Below are 17791 nucleotides of genomic sequence, written 5' to 3'. Positions count from 1 at the left end.
CCACGCTGGATGCAGAATTCTTCACTGCAGTGTGATGCTCACCCTCCTCACTGCATCTGAGGTGGCTAAAGATGCGCTTCGGATCATGCCGGTATTTCTTTACTAATTTTGTTTTGGTCAAAAATCTCAAATATCTTTGTTAATTAATCAATGAAAGATCTTACTGTTCTTTAATTTCACTTTATGCAGTATTGGGAATAATAGTATATTTGCTCATTACTGGATACTAAATTTTTTTTTTTTTAGTATCCTTTTATTATTATTTTTTTAAAGCACAAATGCCCACACAACTTTGACTTACAAGGTAGTTCTATATATAAATTGTTAGTGACTTTGATATTATAAACTACGTACAATTAAATGTGGTTCCAGGGTACGTAATTATGCTTCTCACACCAGAGGACAATTCTAGTTGAGATTAAAAAAATGTGTGATACAAACATGTCCACTCATACGTAAGAGAATGGGAAGTCTGCCTCAGTTAATGCAGATGACTTCTACTCATTATTGCACAGTGTGAATTTGTAGGGGAAAAAATAATATACTAACCCTTGGGTCCCATACAGGCAAATTAAGATTGCATTCTTCAGGCTGTTTCAATAGGACTGGATTTGGCCATTCCCATTTAGAAAATACCAAGAAAAATTTATGTACAAGAGTTGATGCTATTGCATTTGGATAAAGCTGGCAAGTTCTTGCTACTAGCATAGCCCAGGAAACACCACCGAAGAAACCTAATATATTGGAATAGATGTTGTGGCATTTGGCCCACAGTTTGATAGCGCTCAGGGTTCACCTGAAGTTGTCAATGTTTGGTACTGGATGTAAAATTTCATCAGTTACCCTGCAACCGTTAAGACTTCTTATACATCTTATATCTAAATTTTTAAGCAGACTGTCATCTCTTAAGTCCAAGTCTTCTGGAATAGTCTGCAGTGCTAATCTTGCAAACAAAATATCAATCTCTATCCCATCAAAACGCAGTTTGATAACTGGTACAAATGCCTCTTCAACAGCTCTTAAATCTTTTACTTCTTCCTGTAATTTCAACTTATCATAGAATGAGGTGAAAAAATCACTTCGATCAACATGTCTTGGTGCAACACACAATGCATCAATATCAGTGCATCAATATCAATGCAGCACCTTTTGTATGTACTTCTAATCTATAACCTCCAAATGTAAAAATTTTCCCACCAACATTTTCAGTTATAGATTGTGGAAGATTCTTGCTTTCACTGATTTCTCGTATCCGCTCTTTTACCAGGTTATTTAATTTTCCCAAAATTAAAATCCTGCGCTGCAGTTCCTCTTCCTCTTGAAAAACCCCAAAGGGCTTCAGAGTCTCAACTAGCTTCTGTGTGAGCAGGCAGTCAGTCTCCTGGGGGGCTGCTAAGCTGATGGGAGAAGTAATGCCATAGTGCTTCTGTGGCGGCCGTGTTTGCTGTGATCCCTGTGTTGTAACTGGAAAAGGCATCGTCTCCTGCGCAGGCACCGCCCAGTCACTACCCCTCCCCCCGCCCCCCCCCCCCCCCCCCGTCTACCCGCTCCCGTCCCCCCCGCCCCCCCCTGTCGCCCACCCCCCCCACCCCGTCCCGCAACCGCTGCCGCTGCCGCCCTGGGATCCACTGAGGCAGGAGTGCGGGGGCGGGGCCCTGCCTTAGCCTTATGCTGTTGCACTTGACATAGTCGTTGACTGAACAAGAACTGGCCGGGATGCGGCCAGCCACCAGGAATGGTGCTGTCTGGTGGGAGCTTTAATAGCTTCCCTTTCAGAAATAATGTTGTCTTAGAATTTGGCAGCTGTCCTCATTCGGTGTTCTATAGCCCCTTGTCATTATTTATTGAGCATCTAATGTAGTTTTCCTTTGCTTTGAGTAGAAAGACGCAAAAACCACTACAATCAACTCTCTCATCGTGTATTTCAAAGTGTGTTTGACCAGAATATACTTTGATATTCTGGGTTAAAAGTGGAAGTTCCCTTCTTAACATTTAGTAGTTAGCTTTATCTTTATAGTTATATACATCTGCCTCCATAATCTATCCTTGCTTTGGAATTTATAAAAATAATGCTGTATTTGAATGCCTAAATCTCTCTTAGGTAATGCATTAAAGTACAACAGGTATTAACAGCCTTACTGGGTAACTGATCCAAAAGCACAGTCCAATCTCTTACAAATTACATGAGCTGAGTTAAATACATCAACTTTTCCAAGTTTTGTCCAATGTTTCCAACATGTAAGATTGGTTTTGAAGCACTTCACAGGTAATACAGACTTTACATAGTGGACACGTGATAATAATAATATTAATAAATGATAATTAAAGAACTAAGTCTAATGGAAAATTCACTGAGTTTACAATTTAATCTGAAGGAAATGTAATGTAAGTTTCAAGTTAAGCACACATTGCTATCTTTCCTAGAATGTGGCTCTACATTCTAAAGTTTTTAAAGATTGGTGTATATGCTATGCTAATATATAGCCAGTACATCATAAACTGATTGCTTCTAAGTAACAGAATAAAATAACCTTAAAATGGGGCTCTGCTCAGATTGAATTATATGAGCAGTGAAAAACTTAAGCCCATATTTTAATACAAATCTAGAAACATTTAAAAAATTTGAAAATACATTTTAAAATTACAACTGCACATCAATGCTCTTTATGGTTGGTGTTAATAAACTGTCATAAAATTAAATGTCTATCAAAAATTGCCATATGAATGAAATATATTTGGTAGTGAGTGGCTTTAATATCCATTTAAAATTTGCAACATAAAAAATCAAGAATGACGTTGCAAAAATTGAAGGTAAGTACTGTGACATTTTTAAAATCGAAGATGAAAATTCCAGGACTTTTTAAAGTGAATATTTCTTATTTCCAGAAGAAGAAGGATTTCATGAAAAAAAAAATACAATTATATAACACAGTTAGAGTCTCATCTAGGAAATATTAAATATTACCCTCTGTTAATATTTAGAGGCAATAACTTTATGACTCTTTCTAACTTTGGTAATTCTTAACATTTTTTTCACATTCACATTTTTTGGTATTTTTCACTTTTCTAATTTTTAAAAATTGTGGTAAGATGCACATAACATAAAAATTTACCACCATAACCACTCTGAATTTTACAGTTCACTAGTGTCAAGTACAGACTTCCCTGGTGGCTCAGGAGGAAAGAATCCGCCTGTAGTGCAGAAGCTGTAGGTCTGATTCCCTGGTTCGATAAGATCCCCTGGAGGAGGGCATGCAACCCACTGCAGTCTAGCGTGGAGAATGCCAAGGACTGAGGAGCCTGGCGGGCTACGGTCCCCAGGGTCACAAAGGGTCAGACACGACTGAGACAGCTGAGCACGCAAGCAGGCAGTGTTACGGACATTCACACTGTTGTGCAAAGTCTTTAGAACTCCTCTTTTGTAAAACTGGGAATCTATTTTTTTTTTTTTTTTTAAAAAGCAGAAAATAACAAGCTTGGGCCAACATGTAGACAAATTGAAACATTTGTCACCTGCTGGCGAGCATGGATACCAGTGGGTGACGTCCTGAATAAATTAAAAATATAATTGCCATATGACCCAACAATTCCACTTTGGGGCATAAACCCAAAATAATTGAAAGCCCGATCTCAAAGAGACACTCATGTCCATAAAATATTATTCACAATAGTCAAAAGGTGGAAGCAATTTAAGCATTCATCCAGTGATGAATGAACGAGTAAATGAGTAAATAGGCAGTGCAGGAGAACCGGGTTTGATGCCTGAGTCAGGAAGATGCCCTTGGAGAAGGGAGTAGTCTGCTCCAGTATTCTTGCCTGGAGAATTCCATGGACAGAGAAGTGTTCAGGTTACAGTCTGTGGGATTTCAGACTCAAACATGACTGAGTGACTAACACACACCACACACACACACACACATAAAGAAAGGAAATTATTCTCTAATCAGTATAGAGATAAGAGAAATGATTATAAGTGATGTGTACTCTCCACTATTAGCATGATAAAGATGTTGCGACTTTACAAATTATGAATGATTGAAGCCAGAGAACACAGTGAAAAATTGATGCGTTCATTTTCAAGGGTGAGATTATTTTCAAGGATCTTAAAATACATTACAATGTTTTTTCATCTTGATATTATACTAGACATCTATAAAGAAGAATGATTCTGATCTCAGATAGATGCATCCAGATTCAGTTGTGCCACTTGTACCCATATGAATCCTGTAATTCTCATTTTTCATGACTTTATAGTTCACAATAATGCCTTTCTAGAATGGGGTTAAATAAAACTATATTTATAGGTGACATGATTTTATATATATATATATATATATAATAACTTAAGGACACACTAATAACTTTAGAAATAATAAACAAGCTCATAAGGGTTGCAGGATAGAGGATCAATATAGAAAAATCTATTGTTATTTCTATACATTACCAATGAGCCATCAAAAATTGAAATCACAAAAAATTCAATTCACAATGGCATCAAAAAATAAAATACTTAGGAATAAATATAATGCAAATGCAAAGTTTATAACCTAAAAACTTTGACATTGCTGAAAGAAATTATAGAAGACTTAAATAAATGAGAGAAAAAAAACTCATGTTCATGGATTATAAAACTTAATAAATGATAAGATAGCAATATGCCTCAAACTGATCTTAAAGTAAATGCAATTTCTATCAAAATCTCAGCAAGCTTTTTTGCAGAAATGGACAAGCTGATCTAAAATTCATACAGAAATACAATTTTTACAAAAAAAGAAGTGATAGTGGAAAAGAACAGAGCTGAAGGACTCAATTTGAAAACTTACAATAAAGTAGTCAAGTATGTGTGGAACTAAAATAAGGAGAAATATAGAGAGACAGAGACATAGATAGTCAATTGATCAATCAATGGAATAGAGCTGAAGGTTCAGAAATAAACTCTTATGTTAATGGTCAGTTGAATTTTGACAAGAGTCCCAAGACAACTCAATCAGAAAGAATAGTCTTTTCAACAAATGGTGCTGGAGTAATTAAATATTCCCATACAAACAAAATAAAGTTAAAATTTTTTCTCTTGCCATACAAAAAAATGAACTCAAAATGAATCATAGATCTAAGTATAAAAGCTAAAACTATAAAAATATAAGAGGAAAATACAGTAGTTAAAGTTCTCGGGTTGGACAAAGTCTTTTTAGATAACTCAAAAAACAAAAGGGACAAAACAAAAAGCAGATAAATTAGACTTCAGCAAAATTAAAATTTTTCTGCTTCAGTGGATACCATAAAAAAGTGATCTTAAGCCAAGTGACCAAAGTGAACATCAATGGTGATAACTAATCTTGACAATATGTAAGCTTAATGCTATGAAAAGAATTTTTCACCTCCAAGGCGTTCTCAGTAAAAATCTATAATCCTAGCCTAATCATGAGAAAAACAGTCAACAAGCCCATGAGGAACACTGTGTGAACTGCCTGTTCAGTGCTCAAAACTGTCAAGGTCATGAAAAACAAAGAAATTCTGAGACTCTGTTATAGTCAAGAGGAACTTCAGGAGACATGATGACTAAGCGGATCATGGTGCCCAGATGGAATCCTGGAACAGAAAATTAGGTTAGGCAACATGTAAGGGATCTGAGTAGAATATGGACTTTAGGCGATAAAAAAGTGTCAATATTGGTTCATTGATGCAAAAAAATTGACCATACTAATATAAGATGCTAATAATATTGGAAAGTTGGTGTGGCTAGATAGCATCACCCCCTCAATGGACATGAATTTGAGCAAACTCTGGGAGATAGTGAAGGACAGAAGAGCCTGGTGTGCTGCAGTCCATGGGCCCACAGAGAATCAGACATGACTTAGAGACTGCACAACAAAAATAAATTCTCCAGTTTTAAAAAGATCATGTTGATTTAAAAATAAGGATCAAAAGTGTATGTTGATAATAATATTAGACAAAATGGACAATAAGACAATAAATGAGCGAAAAAAAGCATTTTAAAACAATAAAGAGCCAACGAACTCAGAAATTATTCAACTTAAAATATACTAGATAACATGGTCTCAAAATATATAAATCAAAAAACGATTATAGGTACAAGGATACTGGCAGTGGGCATGAAGCTCCTAAGTCAAAGGCAAAAGTCAACGTATTTAATTTACAACAGGAGCAGCAGACAGACTAACACTCATACCAGTTCCCTGAGCACCAGTGCAGGCAGGACAATGTGAGTAATCAGCTGATGCTTTACAGCAGCGGACGCATTACAGGAGTGAGCCCGAGCTAGCAGAATCTCCGGTCTTACAAGAAGGCTGCTAGCAAAAGCAGCCCATACGGTGTTCCAGAAGAAGGCTTTCTTGTCATCCTGGTCGGAAAACAAATCTCTCTACCCAGCGGGAGGCACTATCTCTACCTTCCCAAACTATTTCCTATAAATTATTGAAACAACACCTCAAAATAGGAGCAGATCTCAGATGTGCAGAAACCCCATGGGGAGTTGTCCTCCACACCATGTAAAGAGTGAAGAAGGAAGCATAAAAGCGAAAGAATATATTGAAAATCCATATGACCTAAAAGGGACTTGTATCAAAACAGAAATATTTCATACATATCAATAAGAAATAGATGATATAATTTTCAGAAATGAGCCAAGACCAAGACTCCTAGTCCAATTTAATCTCTTCTACTCACACCGAATCTGTGTAGAAATATCAAAAATGTTTGAAATAATTTAGGCATAATAATAATGAAACTTTTAATTATAGAAATTTAGTGAGCACCAGGTCTTGTGTTTAGGAGAATTTTTTGTCATCATTTAAAAATAGAGAAGACTTTTGATATTTTAAATAGCACAAAACACTTTAGATATCAGTCCTTCATTTTTAAAAGAATCAAATACTCCAGTTCAGTTCAGTTCTGTTGTTCAGCCGTGTCCGACTCTTTGCGACCCCATGAACTACAGGACGCCAGGCCTCCCTGTCCATCACCAACTCCCGGAGTTTACCCAAACTCATGTCCATTGAGTCGGTGATGCCATCCAACCATCTCATCCTCAAATACTTACTAGAAGACAAAGTTCAGAAAATAGAACTTCTTTAGGTATTTTCTCCAAACTGTCTGTTCTTTCATTATTGAAAAATCTGTGGGAATTTAAACATCTAAAATTTTTCATTTCTTCCTGTAATTATAATTTAACACATAATTGTTATTATTTAGAAAATCTTAAAATATAGCAACCCAAAATAGTAATATTTTAACTTACGATATTAAAGGAATGTCAGTTAAAAGAAAGGAATCTTCTAAAGTGAGTTTTGACTTAAACTGTAAAGTTGTAACTATTTAATGTTAAATATAATGTTAAATTATAACTTACAACAATAAAATGATAACATAATTATAAAAGGATATTGATGTAAATTCAATCTTGGTTAATTAAACACATATAACAAAAAGTGGTGTATAGGTGTAATAACTTTTCTACAATTTGCATTTTAGATTTCACTAGCCTTTCTTTTATCCTGAAATAGCAACCGAATATATTTCCAATGAAACACCTGAGTTTGCTGTGATTAGGAAAAGCTAGTCTTTCTTGCTGAGGTCCTGTTTAAATTAGGAATCTGTGATTCTTTAAGCAATACTTAATGAATAGCAGCTTTGCAGCCACTGGGAATTTGCAGTTTAGGGCTGTGATAAGATGCCAGAGTCATTCATTACTTTAAGACATAGTTTTATATATAAAATTAAAAGCAGAAAAAAATAAAGATATTTAGGCCTGGCTCCAAAGAAGTTGCAATTCTTGGTATTTATTTTTGGATCAAAAAAATAAACTAGATCATATAAATGAGATACTCAATTATCAGTACAATAACAAGGAAAGTAATATGCATACTATTCCAAAAATAATAACAAAATAATCAGTTTTATAGTCAAAAAAAGCATTGGTTATAAGAAAAGAAGGAAAGTTAATAATGCCATCATATAAAGGTGCTTTTACCTCTTCCTATAATACTGTCCATAAATTCTCTATGCTCATCTGTCAATGAAAATAATTGTTTTGGAAAAAATATAAGCCATAAATGAAAAGAAATGTTATCCCAACTTTACTCTCTCTCTCTCTGAATATTAAGACAAATAAAGCTAAGTTCTCTTTTGCTGTATAAGAAAACCACCCCCAAATTGAGGTGTATTCACCTGGTGAGTTATAGTTTCTACTTCACATGATATCCATGGAAGTCACTCATGTGGCTCCGTTCAGCCAGGAGATGCAGTGGGGGCCAAGGTTCTCCTGAACAAAATCTCAGTCTCTTCCCTCCCCTCCATTCTGCTCATTCGTCTACTCTCCAATAACCATCATTAAAAGTGAAGAAGTGAAGTGAAGTCGCTCAGTGGTGTCCAACTCTTTGCGACCCCATGGACTGTGGCCTACCAGGCTCCTCCATCCATGGATTTTCCAGGCAAGAGTACTGGAGCGGGTTGCCATTGCCTTCTCCAACCATGATTAAGAAGGCTGGTTTAAGCTTCTTTACATGGTAACCAGATGAAAATGGAAGGGTGAAAATGAAGGTTAAAATAGAAACTGGAAGTTTTCTTAAACTCAGGCCCAGAAATTATACAATGTCATTTCTACTGTACTCATTGAAATGTCACAGGGCCTGTGTAAGTCCAAAGGGAAGGGAAGTATAATCTATCATCCGTGGAGTAGTGGAACATTCACACAGCAGACAGGCAGGATTCAGGGACTGACGTGCACATCTTTGCAAACAGTCTACCGCTGTCTACCCTCTGGCCACAGCAATTTACAGACCTCCCACGTGCAAAACACATCCCTCCCTCCCCCAAAAGCCCCATGCCCTTAAGGTTCTGTCTCAGAATCCAGAATGGCATCATGTGAACTATGTCCCTGTGTGTCTGAGGTTTATTGGATGCAGCTGCTCGGGTTGAGTTGCTCCGGATCCAGAGACATGAGAAATAAAATAATAGATTGTCAACCATCTACATATGCTGGTAAAACACAGTTAAAATCATTGCAATGGACACTTGCATTTTAAAAGAAGAGTAGAAAGCAGATTTTTGTCACTGGCCCAAGGCAATACTGATTCATGTCGTTGTTGCTGCTCATTGTTCAGTGGCTCAGTCGTGTCTGACACTGCAACCCCATGAGCTGCAGCACGCCAGGCTTCCCTGTCCTTCACTATCTCCCAGACTTTGCTCAAACTCACCTCCATTGAGTCAGTGACGTCATCCACCATCTCATCTTTTGCTGCCCCCTTCTCTTGCCCTCAGTCTTTCTCAGCATCAGGGTCTTTTTCATTGAGTTGGCTCTTCGCATCAGGTGGCCAACATTTCCCTTTTTCTTAGACACCAGGGATAGTCTTGGTTGAGTGTACTTCTAGTTCCTAATCCTTTGTTTTTCAAAAGTCTTGGCGTTGCCTCAGAGTTAGCCCAGCTTTTCTAGACGAAGTAGCCAGTATTTGGAGCTAAGTGTCTCTCAGTCTGCTTCTTGCCCTTAGAAGTTGGGAACTTTTTGCATTTCCAAATATCTTTGTCCCCTTTAGTCCAATCGGTGGTATTTTTGATAGTCCAGGGCTCTTAAAATTTGAAGATTTTTCTATAAATTTCATTAGAATTCACTTCATGACCCCAAAAAAAATCCATATTTTTTTCAAGGTAGAATTATTTCTATTTTGCATGTGTGAGTATACTGTGAGAAAAATCTATCAAGATTCTCAGAAGAACTTAATGTCTAGTTGAGAGTCTACTGGGAACCATCTCAAATTTTTCAGATTTCTTAGCCAATGGGCTTATAGACAATAAGTATGATCTTTCCTGTGAGGCCATATTCCATTTGGCGAGTCCTTGGTTGTTGCTATCGAAATCTTGGCTTTCTCTGCCCACTGGAGCCAAATAAGAAAATACAAAGACAGAATTTGGAGGACATAGAAAGATGGCTTTAATCCCCAAGCCAGCAGAGAACATAGCTCATGCCTCAAGAACTGTGTCTCCCCCCATAATGCAGAATCAAGGGGATCATATAGTTGAGGCTCACAGTCAGGCATTGGATATAAAGAGCAAAGTGTAAGGATCCTGTATTCTTTCTTTCTGCATTGTTTCAAAACAGTCAATTGGCTGACATCAGGTGGCCAGGGCATTTGGATCTGGCAGTCAGTCCCGGGAGTTGGGTACACTGTCTTTTGTGGATTACACTATAACTTTCTTTCTGTAATACAAAAAGAGGGAAAAGCAAGCTACTAGGGGGTGGTTTGCAAAGAGAGTACCATAAAGCTAAGCATCAGGATGTGATCAGCAAAAAGCCAGAAGAGGGAGAAGCAAAGGACAAGGGGCGGATTGCTGAGAGAGTGCTGTAAAGTTAAAGCCCAGGATGTGACTAGCGCAAAGTTACAAGACAATAGATGCGGAGTGCAGTTCACGCAGAGTTAGAGGGGAGAGGTGCGGGGCATGTGGTGTGCATAACAGGTGGGCCCTCCGAAAAGAAGAAAACAGTGATCAATGCAGATTGTAGATCAGGAACAATTAAAGTAGAGAAGGATTCAAATAGCAGAAGAGAAAAAAAACTTTTTGGTCAGCTGGACCGTGCCAGAGGAAAGGATCACCCACTTGATGAGAGAAGATAGAAGTCACGTTACAAAAAGACATGTTGCCAAGAGAGATCGGGTTGGAACTTTATGTGGAAATAGCCCATCACATTATTTTTTTATCTAAATTACTTTTAAAATTTGTACTCTGATTGTTTTTCTATTTTTCTTTCACTGTTGAACAAAAGCCTGAATGTGACATATTACACAACACCACAGAGCCTTGAGCCATCAAATAAGTCCTAAATATTTTATGCTAATTGCATAAATAATTTTATTGCACAAAAATACCTTTTCATCTGACCTATAGAGAGTGGGACCAGTGAAACTTCTTGATTTATATTTCTGTATGTAATTGCATAAATTATTTTATGTATGTTTATTTCAGATTTTATATCTTTATATTTGTTGACAACAGAATGAATTAAATCATACTCAAAAGTATTCAATACCACTTACACACACATTAGGGTGGCTGTTATAAAAAAAATGATGGAGAATAATGAATGTTATCAAGAACATAGAGAAATTGGAGCCCTTATGCATTCATTGCTGGTGGAAATGTAGAGTGACTCAGCCCCTAAGAAAAACAGTATAGCTGCTCCTCAAATAATGACACATAAAATAACTGTATGATCTAGCAATTCCACTTCTATGGAATATATCCAAAAGGGCTGAAAGCAAGGATTTAAACACGTATGTGTGCACTCGTGTTCATAGAATCGCTATTCACAATGGCCAACCTCAGTGCCCATCACTGGATGATTAGAGTTTAATGTAACAAAGACGTCAATGCACACTGAGTCTACTTTCCCCGCTTGATTCACTGAGGTCAATCATAAACTAATTTAAAAGAAAAGAGGAAGCTTAAGGTATAGAATATAAAAAGTATTTTGCAAAAATAATTGAATAAAAACGTCCCATCTCATTTCAGAAAAATGACAATAAATTTTTAAAAAACTAAATGTAATTAAATAATGCAAAAATTAATGAGACTGCAAAAATAAAAATTAACTAAAAATCTTTGTCATGATAATAAAATAACACATGTGTAATTATGTTTTTGGCCTGCTGTGCTTAAAAATATTGGGACGATTGCCTACAGATATGTGTTTTATAACTTTCTCAGCAATAAAGTTCTAGTTTTGAAAAACAGTGCAGTATCTGATCACTAATATTAAATGAAGTTTCCTGCTGAAACTAAAGAAAGCATGTACATCCATATGTGACAGTAACATTACACATACAATTAACATATAATTAACATATAATTAACGACTGCGAGCTCATTCGTTTGAGACGTGTTCAACTCTTTGTGACCTCCATGAACTGTAAACCATCATCTTCTGTCTATGGGATTTCCCAGGCATGAATACTGGAGTGGGTTGCCATTTCCTCCTCCAGAGATAGTTACTATTTCTAGCCTTTAAATGTATTGTGATTTTTAAAAGCATTAAGAGCAATTATAATCCTCATATTTGTTTTTTTTAATTCTCTAATAATTATTGTTAGGAAAAAATAGCTTATTCCTCTAGAAAGTGTTTCTAGTTTAGACAAAAACGGTAAATCCTGCAGCCACCCTACCTGATGTTATTTTGCCCTAGAAGACATAAAGAATGAACCTTATATCATGCCATTACCTGATTTAGTTATGATTGTTATCTTGATCTCATTTAATTTTTAAAAGAATTGCCTTTTCTAAGTGATGGCATTTTGCAAACATTTCAAACTTTGATAAGTAATCGCATGATGGCTCAGAAAATCGTTCTGCCTCTTGAGAGTCCAGATTAAATCAATTTACAAATTAAAGGGGAGGGAGCAATCAGATAGCAATCCAGAAAACATTCTAAACTTTATTATATCCGAGATATCTTAAAGGGAAAAAAAGAGCAAATTGAAAATGAGCTCTGCCTTCCAAGAAGAGGCTGTTCTTTTCCGCTTTGGTTTCTGCTGCTTGTGTCAGCTTTTTCTGCACCAACTACCCTAGCTTGCCCTGACTCCACTTTTAGATGTCTCTGCTGCTGCTGCTGCTAAGTCACTTCAGTCGTGTCCGACTCCGTGCGACCCCATAGATGGCAGCCCACCAGGCTCCCCCGTCCCTGGGATTCTCCAGGCAAGAACACTGGAGTGGGTTGCCATTTCCTTCTCCATTAGATGTCTCACTGGAGCTTATTTCAGATGTAGAATCCATTTTACTTATGCCTTAAGACTACAGCCTTCTTGCTTTATTAGAAAATACTAAAAATGTTCAAAGTTAAGTTAGACCGTTGCCAGCTTTTCCATGGTTGCTTACAGGGCAATGTTTTGATAACACTTGCAAGTGGGGGAACATTACAGAGAAAGACACACAAAAGATGCACTTAATTTTTTTTATTAAAAACAAATCCTAAATGGAATTATACACAGAAAAAGTTTTCTTGCTTTGAAAGATGTGTTGAATAGGAAACTAATTAGAACTTAACTTAATGCAAGATAATTAGATGTACTTAAATTAGCTAAATACCACCAACATTCTTGAACTTGGGATTTTTTGTTGACCTGCCAAAAATGTCTAATCTTATTTTCTAAAGTAAAGAAAATTGAAAATAAATTGTTTAATGGTCAGAATGTTATGGAAGTTTAAGTTTAAAGTGAAATTTGAGTCAGTCCTAATGAGGTGGATGGACCAAGAGCCTGCTATACCGAGTGAAGTCAGAAAGACAAACATTGTATGAGCACACATATATGGAATCCAGAAAGATGGTATCAGTGAGCCTATGTATAGGATGGAAAAGAGACCAGACATAAAGAACAGATTTCAGACACAGTGGTAGAAGGAGAGGTGGGATGATTTAGAGAATAATATTGAAGTATATACATTTCAATATATATATATAATATATATAAATACATTGTAATAATAATGTGTATATATATATATATATATACACACACACACACACACATATATATATATATATATATACACACACATTACTATACAAAGGTTCGTCTAGTCAAGGCTATGGTTTTTCCTGTGGTCATGTATGGATGTGAGAGTTGGACTGTGAAGAAGGCTGAGTGCCGAAGAATTGATACTTTTGAACTGTGGTGTTGGAGAAGACTCTTGAGAGTCCTTTGGGCTGCAAGGAGATCCAACCAGTCCATTCTGAAGGAGATCAGCCCTGGGATTTCTTTGGAAGGAATGATGCTAAAGCTGAAACTCCAGTACTTTGGCCACCTCGTGCAAAGAGTTGACTCATTGGAAAAGACTCTGATGCTGGGAGGGATTGGGGGCAGGAGGAGAAGGGGGGGACAGAGGATGAGATGGCTGGATGGCATCACTGACTCGATGGACGTGGGTCTCAGTGAATTCTGGGAGTTGGTGATGGACAGGGAGGCCTGGCGTGCTGCGATTCATAGGGTCGCAAAGAGTCGGACACGACTGACCGACTCATCTGATCTGATCTGATGTATATGGTAATGTATATATATGATGTAATGCATATGGTAACTATATACCATATTACATATATATGTATATATACTATATATACATACATATATATGGTATATATACCATATTACATATGATATATGTAATATGTATATACATATTACATATGTATATATATTATGTATACATACATATATATGGTATATATACCATATTACATATATATGGTATGTATGTATGGTATGTATATATCCTACCATATATATACCATAATATATACCATATTACATATATATGGTATACATACCATATATATGTAATATGGTATATATACCATATATACATACCATATATATGTAATATGGTATATACACCACCATATTACATATATATATATACCATATTATATACATATATATGTAATATATATAGTAATGTATATGTATGGTGCAGAGAACACGATCCCAGCACTCCGTGACAACCTGGACAGATGGGATGGGGAGGGAGGTGGGATGTGGGTTCAGAAGGCAGGAGACACATGTATGCCTATAGCTGATTCGTGTTGATGTATGGCAAAAAAATCACAATATTGTAAAGTAATTATCCTCCAATTAAAATAAATAAATTTTTAAAATAAAATAAAAACTAGTATCACACAAATTAGAAGCAAATATTCCCACTGGATATTTTTAACTGCTTTGTCCAGAGAAAATTCTTATTATCTAAATTTTTGCAAAAAGTTATGATGCAGAGTGTCTATAAATTGAAATTTTTAGTTTTAGTCCATGGCTCTAAGACCTTAACCAGTCTAGTTGAAAGACTGGGAAAAGTAAATACATCTTTGCTGTGCTAAGCTGCTTCAGTTGTGTCCAACTATTTGCGACCCTATGAACTGAGCCAGCCAAGCTCCTCTCTGTCCATGGGATTCTCCAGGCAAGAATACTGAGGTGGGTTGCCATGCCCTCCTACAGGGGACCTTCCTGACCCAGGGACTGAACCCTTGTCTCTTACATCTCCTGCATTGGCGGGTGGGTTCCTTACCACGAGCGCCACCTGGGAAGCATAAAATGTGAAAGTATTAGTTACTGAGTTGTGTCTGATTCTTCCTGACCCCACAGACTGTAGCCCGCCAGGAACAGGTAGCCTTTCCCTTCTCCAGGGGATCTTCCCAACCCAGGGATCAAAGCTGGGTCTCCTCCATTGCCAGCACATTCTGAGCCACCAGAGGAGCCATAAATAACTCTACAAGTTATCTTAAAAAGAAGGAAAGAGACTGGTTCAAGTGTGATAGTCTGCATAGCTTTGAAAAGATTAGGAGATGAAATCTTTCTGCTGAAAACAGGAGCTGCTGGGAGTTGCTTTATAGCAGTGGTTTCTGACGTGGCTGCATGTGGCATCAACCTGGAAAAAATGTTACATACAGCTGCTTGAGCTTAATCTTCAGATTACTATTTAATTGCTCTGATGTGAGTCTGATCATAAGAGAATAAATCTGCTTTGGTGAATCAATAATAATTCAATAAATAATTAAAATTAAAGCCAGACTTAAGAACCCTTGGTTAGATCTCTAAGGGTAGCAATAAGTTTTGGGATTACCCCTGTGAATAATATTCCAGGGAGCATACCATAGCACAGTGAAAGAATAAATGGGTATACACACACCGCTATGGAGTTTGGACCCTCAATAATCTCACCACTCCACCTGCTCATGTAGGCTTTTGTATTAGTACTCAGATGTCCAACGAGTGAAGACAAAGAGATGGTTGAAATTTCTAGGAATGGTGAGGCCTTGAAAAGAAGAATCTCCTGAGATATAGTGCAGATGAACAAGGATCTAGGGTTGTTAAGGAAGTAAGATGCAAGTGTCCAGATAGACTAGAAGAAAACAAAGGAATTATGAAGCCATAGAATCAATGACTTCAGATATGAGATGATACCACTCTTATGGCAGAAAGTGAAGAGGACTAAAGAACCTCCTGATGAAAGTTAAGGAGGAAAGTGAAAAAGCTGGCTTAAAGCTCAACATTCAGAAAACTACAACCATGGCATCTGGTCCCATCACTTAATGGCAAATAGATAGGGAAACAATGGAAACAGTGACAGACTTTATTGTCTGGGGTGATTGCAATCATGAAATTAAAGATTCTTGGTCCTTGAAAGAAAAGCTATGGCTAACCTAGATAGCATATTAAAAAGCAGAGACATTACTTTGCCAATAGAGGTCCATATAGTCAAAACTATGGTTTTTCCAGTAGTCATGTATAGATGTGAGAGTTGGACTCTCTTTTAAAGAAAGCTGAGTGCCAAAGAATTGATACTTTTGAACTGTGGTGTTGGAGAAGACTCTTGAGAGTCCCTTGGACTGCAAGGGGTTCAAACCAGTCAATCTTGAAGTAAATCAATTCTGAGTATTTGTTGGAAGGACTGATGCTGAAGCTGAAACTCCAATACTTTGGCCACCTGATGCGAAGGACGGACTCATCTGAAAAGACCATGATGCTAGGAAAGATTGAGGGCAGGAGGAGAAGGGGACGACAGAGGATGAGATGGTTGGATGGCATCACCAACTCAATGGACATGAGTTTGAGTAAGCTCCAGGAGATGGGGAAGGAAAGGGAGGCCTGGGTGTTGCAGTGTATGGGGTCGCAAAGAGTCGGACACGACTGAGCAACTGAACAACAAGATGTACGGTGAAAGGATAGACACAGCAAGGGCATATTTGAGATAAATGTTTAGAACTGTAGGCCAACAGTGTGTTATTTAGAAAGACGTTTAGAAATAACTACAATGAACCAGCTCTGAGTCTGGGATGCGGGATAAGGTGCGGTGAAGGCAGAGATCATCTGTAACTGAGGAGATTACAGGACTGCATCTGAGGTACGGGTGCTGCCAACATTGGAGATAAAGTCACTTGAGTTCACTTCTGTAGAAAATATTTTATTTGCATAAGGGAGATCAAATAATGGTTTGGAAACCAAAATAGGAAGCTAAAAGAATTCAGAGGGGTTAAGTCACTTGCTTAGAAATGTAAATAAATGTTTGGTCCCTAGACAAATATTGGCCTGGTTCATAATAAGTGCTGAAAAACTATTAGTATTATTAGTTATTATTACTATTTCTATTATGATAAATAGGTAAATAGAGCTAAAACTAAATGTATCCAAGTCAAAAGAATATTTTTTTCAAATATATTTAGAAGTTTTTATTTCAAATATACTTAAAAGTTTTCTACGATATAAGTATCCACCAAACGCAACAGTTCCCTGTGGAGAACACAATTCTACCCTAAACTCAGCAAGCTGGCTAGAACTGCTTACATGAAAAACCTTGTCAGCCTCATTAAAAGACTCTTACGCAGAAAGCTCTCAGATTAATGGAGGTTGGTGAAGGCCCAACTGTCCCCAAGGAGCCTGCTCTCTCTGCCTTTTCGCTAATCACTGCTGCTATAATCACGGTGACGTCAGGGAGGCACTGCCTCCAGCACTCTTACTTGGGCAAATATAGACAGGCTAGAATATTAAGCTGCTTCTTTCAAGTCTGGGGAATATCTGTTAACTCACATCAAACACTAGCACACAAAATCAGTGATTCACAAGCTTGGCGTGCATCAGTCTTGGGGAAATTTGAATTCTAACATTTAGTGGACATCTATGCTCATTTTTGGTAAGAATTCGGGAGAGCCGCTCCTTGCATAATCTGCTTGGCCGTGGTCTGAAGATCAGCCCAGAAAAACACCGCATCGTCTCCACGCTGTATAAACTTGCTG

At 37.2% G+C, this 17791-nt stretch overlaps 1 pseudogene; it reads right to left on the bottom strand.

Annotated features, from left to right (window-relative positions):
* Positions 1–474: 474 nt before the first annotated feature.
* Positions 475–1506, bottom strand: LOC129627354 (poly(A) polymerase alpha-like; annotated as a pseudogene).
* Positions 1507–17791: the final 16285 nt, after the last annotated feature.

This window comes from Bubalus kerabau, chromosome 14 (assembly GCF_029407905.1).
Source record: "Bubalus kerabau isolate K-KA32 ecotype Philippines breed swamp buffalo chromosome 14, PCC_UOA_SB_1v2, whole genome shotgun sequence".
Lineage (NCBI taxonomy): Eukaryota > Metazoa > Chordata > Mammalia > Artiodactyla > Bovidae > Bubalus > Bubalus kerabau.
The sequence above is the reverse complement of the archived record's forward strand: the minus strand, read 5'-3'. Positions and strand labels throughout refer to the sequence as shown.